The sequence below is a fragment of the Primulina eburnea genome, chromosome 2 (assembly GCF_022965805.1).
Source record: "Primulina eburnea isolate SZY01 chromosome 2, ASM2296580v1, whole genome shotgun sequence".
NCBI classification, from domain to species: domain Eukaryota; kingdom Viridiplantae; phylum Streptophyta; class Magnoliopsida; order Lamiales; family Gesneriaceae; genus Primulina; species Primulina eburnea.
In genome coordinates, this window is record NC_133102.1 from 35,965,500 (window position 1) to 35,973,241 (window position 7,742).

The following is a 7,742-nucleotide window of genomic DNA, read 5'->3' on the forward strand; positions in this document are numbered from 1 at the left end:
AAGATGCCTTTTTGTTTGTTTTTTTTTATTCTAAACTTAAACACACACACACACCCCTAAACACGTACACACACAGAGAAACACACACATACATAATACGTGAATTGTAGGAAAGTGAGAGGAACAACGGTCGTTTCTTCTTTGCAATTCAAGGGGATATTTCGATTTTTTTTCTCTTTCTTTCTTTTATTTTCATCTTTTAAAACTCTTGACTATGATGCACAAAGGAGCTGCCATGGTAGGGCTACGTTAAGTGATGAATTTCAATGTGTTTAAGGGTTCATAGATGCATGTTCCAGGGCTGGACAAGATAGGGAAACAGTATGAACGAAAATTTGAGTTTCTATGGGCTAGGGTTCCTAGAAGGACACGGCTCTTAGATGCTGTTGGGGGTGGGTCAGGGTCCTAGATGGCTTGGAGGAAGGCTGGTGGAAATCCTAGGGCTATAGTGGAAGCTAGACGCTCGTAAGGCTTAGGTCATGGGTTAAGGGGCCCTCCTCGTGCAAGGGCTATAGAGGCTGTTCAAATAGCTTTTCTAGAGTTCGGTCATGGTCCTAGGTGAAAGGGGATCGGTTACAGTGACCGGAAGCGCAACGGAAGTTTAAAATTTTGATTTTTCATACAAAATTTTCGGCCACCATGAATAAATTGTGTAGCAAATACAATAAACACTAAAATGTCATACATAGGGTGTTAAGAAAAATATACCTATCAATCACAATTGATTGATGATGGCTCCAACTTAGTTGTTAAACAACTAAGCTCTTCAAAGGATGACAATCTACAAGCTTCACCTTACTTCTTGAATCCTTCCTTCAAATTAGGTCCACCACCAACAAGTTAAATCCACTCTAATTTTGCACTAGAAAAATTAGAGCATTTTTCATATGAGAAGAAGTGTATCTTCAACCATTGAAGAAAAAAAATATGGAGAGGATGAATAGTATTTTCGGCCACTATTCATGATAGGAGAGAAGGAGAGACATTTTTTTGGTTGTGGGAAAAGTTAAAGTAAAAAAGTTACATGCCAAGCCTTGGTTATACAAAAAGTTGTCTCCCAACCTTTCACCTCCCATGCATGCAAATCTTATTTAATTTTTAACAATTAAAAATTCATGGACTTATTTTAATTATCTCAAACATATTTGAGACTAATTAAACATTACTTGAATTTACTCAAGTCCACTAGTTAAATAATTAATTTAAATTGAGCTCTACAAGACTCAATATGATTTAATTAATTCAACACTTGAATTAATTTAATTATTTGGACTCTACTAGGTCCACTAGTTTTTAATTAATTCAACACTTGAATTAATTTAATTTAGTCCATAATAATGCTTATGAAAATCACAATTTTCAAATATATTATTCACTTGGCCAACTTTTAATTTAGGAACACTTCCATAAATTAAAATTTACATTTCTCTCATAGAAGTCATACTTCTATTTTTCCTTACACTTATAAACTCATTTATAAGTCGTTCAACACATTGAACTAGTTTCTCCTTTATAGAAGTCATACTTCTAATTTTCCTTACGCTTATAAACTCCTTTATAAGCCGTTCAACACATTGAACTATTTTTACTTCTCAACGGGATCTAGAATGTTAGCACTTGTGTGACCCTCAATGGTTCATTGATACAACTAGCCGTGGATTCACATCTCCATGTGATTCGGACTAAACATGTCCTTATACGAGCATACCCCAATTGTCCCATTCTTACTTATCAACACCTTGATAACAAGAACGTCAGAACTCAAGTCTGATAGTACCCAACCAATCATGTTAAACGCCTAGCAGCATCGCTTACATGATTCCCTAGGTATCAAATGATAGTGCCTGCAAGAACCATTCTATTATGGTTAACGTACAGTACGCTCCCCCTTCAACTCATATATCCCGATCGATTCGACAACTATTGGTTTATCGAGAGTTGTCAATGAATCGATACTATGTGTCATGTCGTAGTTGCATCGATGGTGTAATCTATGAAACCCCTTTCATAATTACCACCATACTCTGATCAGAGATTTCAACCTACACATACATGAGAACACATAGGATATCCATACCCGAAGGTAAGCGGTGAATCCCCGACTACAATGCATCGACTCCTAAATGTTTCGACAAAACACCCAACCTTGCCACCTGATGACCCCTTGAGAGTCGGTAAACAAGTCAAAGTGTAATGCTAGCATATAGAGTCTCAATGTTGTCCCGGGTCATAAGGACTAATGGTGTACAACCATAAACCAGGACGTTTCCACTCGATAAGTGAGAACCACTTGGAAAGTCCTTTATGGAGGGTTGTTCAGTGCACTCTACCAGGAGCACCTATCTATCTGCATGCTCGGACATCACAATGTCCCCTACCAATGAAACATGGTACTCACATCGCAGATACTAGTCTCTAACTCTAGCGGCCTATATCCTTCTTAGCGGCGGCTGAATCGACTAGGAACTGTTTAGAATATACAGTATTCCAAATATGAGTTTCATGATACTCATCATATGAGCATCTCATATTCTTTCTACTATTTGTATATTCAAGGGCTTTATCTATGCAACTAGCATGGGTATACAGATAAAGATTTGCCAAAACAACAATTTCAAATATTATTAAAATAAAGATTGCTTATACATAGAGTTTCATTGTGAACACTCGGCCAACACTTGGCTCGACGGGCACCTACTCTAACAATCTCCCACTTGCACTAGAGCCAACTACCCATATGCTTCAAACCCATTGATTCGTGATGCATCTCGAATAATGGTCCAGGTAAAGGCTTAGCTAGTAAATCAGCAACTTTATATGCGGAGCCGACTATGTCAAAAGACCCTTCTTCCTCTTTCCACAATCTCTCCGAGGATGTGGTACTTTCTCAATACATGTTTGGACTTCTGATGAGACCTAGGCTCCTTTGCTTGAGCTATAGCTCCCGTGTTGTCACACAACACCGGGACAGGAGCAACTACATTAGGAATGACGTCCAACTCTTAGACGAAATTCCTTATCCAAACAGCCTCCCTTGCTGCATCTGATGCAGCAATGTATTCGGCCTCTGTGCTGGAATCCGTAGTATTGTCTTGCTTGGAACTCTTCCAAGAGAGAGCAGCACCATTGAGCATGAATACAAACCCAGAGGTTGACTTCGAGTCATCGATATCGCTTTGGAAGCTAGAGTCGATATAGCCTTCCAATTTCAGTTCTCCACCCCATAAACCAAGAACAATTTATTGGTCCTTCTCAACTACTTGAGGATGTCTTTCACAGCTTTCTAGTGTGGAAGACCAGGGTTCAATTGATATCTACTCACTACACTTAGTGCGAAAGCCACGTCAAGACGTGTAGATATCATCTCATACATGATGCTACCAATCGCAGATGCATAAGGAATGCTTGTCATCGCCGCTATCTCTACGTCAGTCTTGGGAGACATAGACTTGGATAGGGACACACCATGACACATTGGTAGATGTCCTCTCTTGGACTCATCCATCGAGAACGGCTTCACGATGGTATCAATGTATGTGGACTGGGTGAGACCAAGCAATCTTCTTGATCTATCTCTATAGATCTGTATTCTCAATACAAAAGATGCTTCACCCAAGTCCTGTATCGAGAACTTACTTGCTAACCATATTTTAGTTGATTGCAACATTCCTACATCATTCCCAATGATTAGAATGTCATCAACATAAAACACCAGGAATGTCACTACACTCCCACTGACCTTCTTATACACACAGGGTTCCTCAGGATTCTTATCAAAACCAAACTCTTTGATTGTACTGTCGAATCTGAGGTTCCAACTCCTAGATGCCTGCTTTAGACCATAAATAGATCTTTGAAGTTTGCATACCATATGCTCACTTCCGATAGATGTAAACCCTCCAGGTTTGAGACATGTAAATATCTTCCTTAATATATCCATTAAGAAATGCTGTCTTGACATCCATCTGACATATCTCATAGTCATACCATGCAGCTATGGCTAGCAAAATCCTTATGAACTTGAACATTGCAACTGGAGAAAAGGTTTCCTCAAAGTCAACTCCTTATCTTTGAGTTATATCCTTTTGCCACCAATCGCGCCTTGAAGGTCCATACCTTCCCATCCGCCCCAAGTTTCCTCTTGTAAATCCATTTACACCCTATGGGAACAATTCCCACAGGTGGATGCACGAGATTCCACACTTGGTTCGAATGCATGGAATTCATCTCAGATTCCATCGCTTCAAACCACTTGGATGAATCGGCATCAGATAATGCTTCCTTGAAGGTCCTTGGATCACATCCATGGTTAAGCTCATCACGGCCCTCTTCAAGAAGCAGACCATACCTCATAGGTGGTCTCGAGACTCTCTCGGATTTTCTAGGAGCTTGTATCTCCTCTCTTGGCTCTTTGGGTGTGGGTTCTATAATTGTGGGTGTCTCTCGAACCTCTTCGAGTTCTATCATCTCGCATTTTCTATCTAATAGAAATTCCTTTTCCAAAAAGGTTGCATTCCTAGAAACAAACACCTTTGTTTCTTGGGGATGATAGAAATAAAATCCAACAGAATTCCTTGGATATCCCACAAAGTAACATAAAATGGATCGACTATCCAATTTATCTCCCACTACCTGCTTCACATAAGCAGGGCTCCCCATATTCTAAGATAAGAATATTTGGGAGGCTTACCCATCCATATCTCATATGGTGTCTGCCTTTGAATGGACATTTAATAGAATATCTTTCAATTTTAAGTTATAGAGATCGTTTTCAAGTTCACCAGTACCAATCAAACATTCATTCATGTAAATGTTGCAAACATCTTTGCAAAATAAACAAGAATATCCATTTTTATCAGCATAGAAATGGAAACAATGTTTTTCACAAAATTAGGTACGAACAAAACATCTCATAAAATTAACCTAAAACTATTGTTCAACAATAAGTAAACATCTTCAATAGCCTTGGCAGCAACTCTTGCTCCATTGCCCATCCTCTAGAAGGTCACACCTTCCTTAAGCTTTCTACTTCTTCCCATCACCTGCAACTCATTACAGTGATGTGAGTCACAACCGGTATCTAATACCCAAGAAGTAGAGCTAATTGAAATGTTTACTTCAATTTATAACATACCGTTTCCAGAACTCTTCTGGGCCAGATATTCCTTGCAATTTCGCCTCCAATGTCCAGGCTTCTTGCAGTGATGACAAACATCACTAGTCTTGTCAGCCTTAACTGGTATGGCTGCCACAACGGGATTCGGAGATTGCCTCATCAAGGGCACGTTCTTCTTGGGACGTTGGAAAGAACGCTTCTTTCCTTTCCCATGTGGATCAATCTTCGTACCAGATGAAGAACCCACATAAAGAACCAACTTCTCTTTCTTGATGGTTGATTCAAACGTAACAAGCATATTCACCAACTCCTCAAGGGTTGGCTCCATCTTGTTCATGTTGAAGTTCACCACAAAAGGATCAAATGAGCTAGGCAATGATAACAGCAACACGTCGGTGGTCAACTCCGAAGGCAAGATCAGATCCATGCCAACGAGCTTGTCCACGAGCCCAATCAACTTCAGGCCATGCTCATGGACCGAGGCCCCATCTCGCATGCGCAAAGTGATCAGCTCCTTGACGGTAGCATGCCTAAGAGGCCGTGTTTGCTCACCAAAGAGCTCCTTGAGATGCAAATGAATGTCAGCAGCACTCTTTGCATCCTCAAAACGCCTCTGCAGCTCATCATTCATAGAAGTCAGCATATAACACCTGGCTATCAAGTCATGGGCACACCATTCCTTGTAAGCCTGCAATTCCTCAGGAGTGCAGTCAGTTGGAGCCTCAACAGGGGGCGACTCAGTCAGTGTATATGCTACCCTTTCCGAATTCAAGACGATTTTCAAGTTTATTAGCTAAGTGAGGTAATTAGGTCCAGTTAATATGTGTTTGTCGAGTATTGCAGATATCGGATTGCGAATCGAAGACATTGGCAATTTGTACTGAAAAGTAAAAACAGATAAATGTTGATGACTATTTTAAAATATTTAGTAAGATATGAAGTTTGGACTTTTACTTCATAAATATTTGCTCCCACTGTTTTGACATCTTTCACTACTCTCTAGTGAAAACAGGGAAACTCCTTTCCTCAGTAGGTACGTAAGGTCCAATTAGCGAATTATGATCCCGAATAATATCAGCCAATCACAATTCCTAAAAGTTAGTTTCCAATTGCATCACAATGCAACCCTCTACGTAAACTTTTGTCTCACGTTTGATTAGGACCCAATAATATGACGTCGTTCATCTTCACGTGTCAAGCCTTACCCATCGATGTTGAACCTTAATGGACGGTCGCCATGAGTTCCTCCAATAATATGAGCCGAAATCATGGGAGTTCCACGTAGTTCACATCACCATGTCAATGGATGTCACAGCTTTCCGGCACCCAAAGCTTCCCTAATAATATGAGCCGAGCCCCGAGCACGGGTAGCGTTCATCATGCACCCATTGTCGATGGAAGACATGGAATTTATAAACAAATTTATAATTCCACTTTTCGGGCTTGATATTAATTTTGAATCTTATTCAAAGTGAGGGTTTTTTTAATTTTGAAAGGTCTCATCATTAATTTTATTTAAAAGCTCACCATGTTTGATCGTATGTTTTCCGGATTCATGCAAATATGTTATTATCGTAATAATAACGCACATACTCATTATTTATAACATATCATGCATATATTATAAACAGTAAACAAAACAAGGATGATCAATCGCCCCAAAACTAATGGCCCGTGTGAGCTAAACACGGGCCTAGGTCCAATCCTAGGGAAATGCATGGGATGCAAATGCAACTATTACATTAGCTTCCAATATTTACTTGTCTTCGATCTTCATAATCATCATGACCACCATCTTCCAATCTTGATCATCCACTATACTAATATTTACAAATAAATATTCATGGCAAATAGGAATACATCTCATGGGGGTGGGAACGGGCCATAAACCAAGCCCACTTTATAAATTGATAATTATTACAATCATTCAACACAAAAAATACTGGCATACACCTAGCAAATTGGGCTTGGGCTTTTGATCATCCTTCATGCATAATATCACATATCATACACCATCAATTAATTATCACAATAATTAATTGATCCACTATTATATATCTTGATCCAATCACTAACCGCCACGATTATAAACTAAATTAACAAAGTATACAAACACCTTTGTCTACTTAACAATTAATTTATTTATAACCGAATTTATTATAAATTACCGTAATTTACTATAAATAATTAAAGTCCAACTTCAATTATTTATTTCATGAGAAAATATTTGCAAGTTTTGTAAATTTAAACTTAAGGGCCCAAAAACTTATTTTTCAGCAAAAATATTTTGGCCCATTTAAAATTCACAAACATGTTAGCCATCCAATGGCCCAACAACTCAATGCCCATGACACTTTGATAATCCAAAACACTTTTAGAAACCCTAGCCGTCATTGCCGTCGCCGGAGCTCCGTCGCCGGATTCCGGACAAATTGGCAAATTTTTTTTTTTTAATAAAATGTAGGGGCTGTTCGGGCAGCCCCTTAGGCTGCCCTTGCTGCCCGTTTCGGGCAGCCCAAGCTGCCCGAAATGGGCAGCAACGCCCCAATCCGGCCTTGAATTCGTTGCAAAATTTTGTTCTCATGCGGTTAGAAATCAATCTCAACATAATATCTTGTAATTGCTA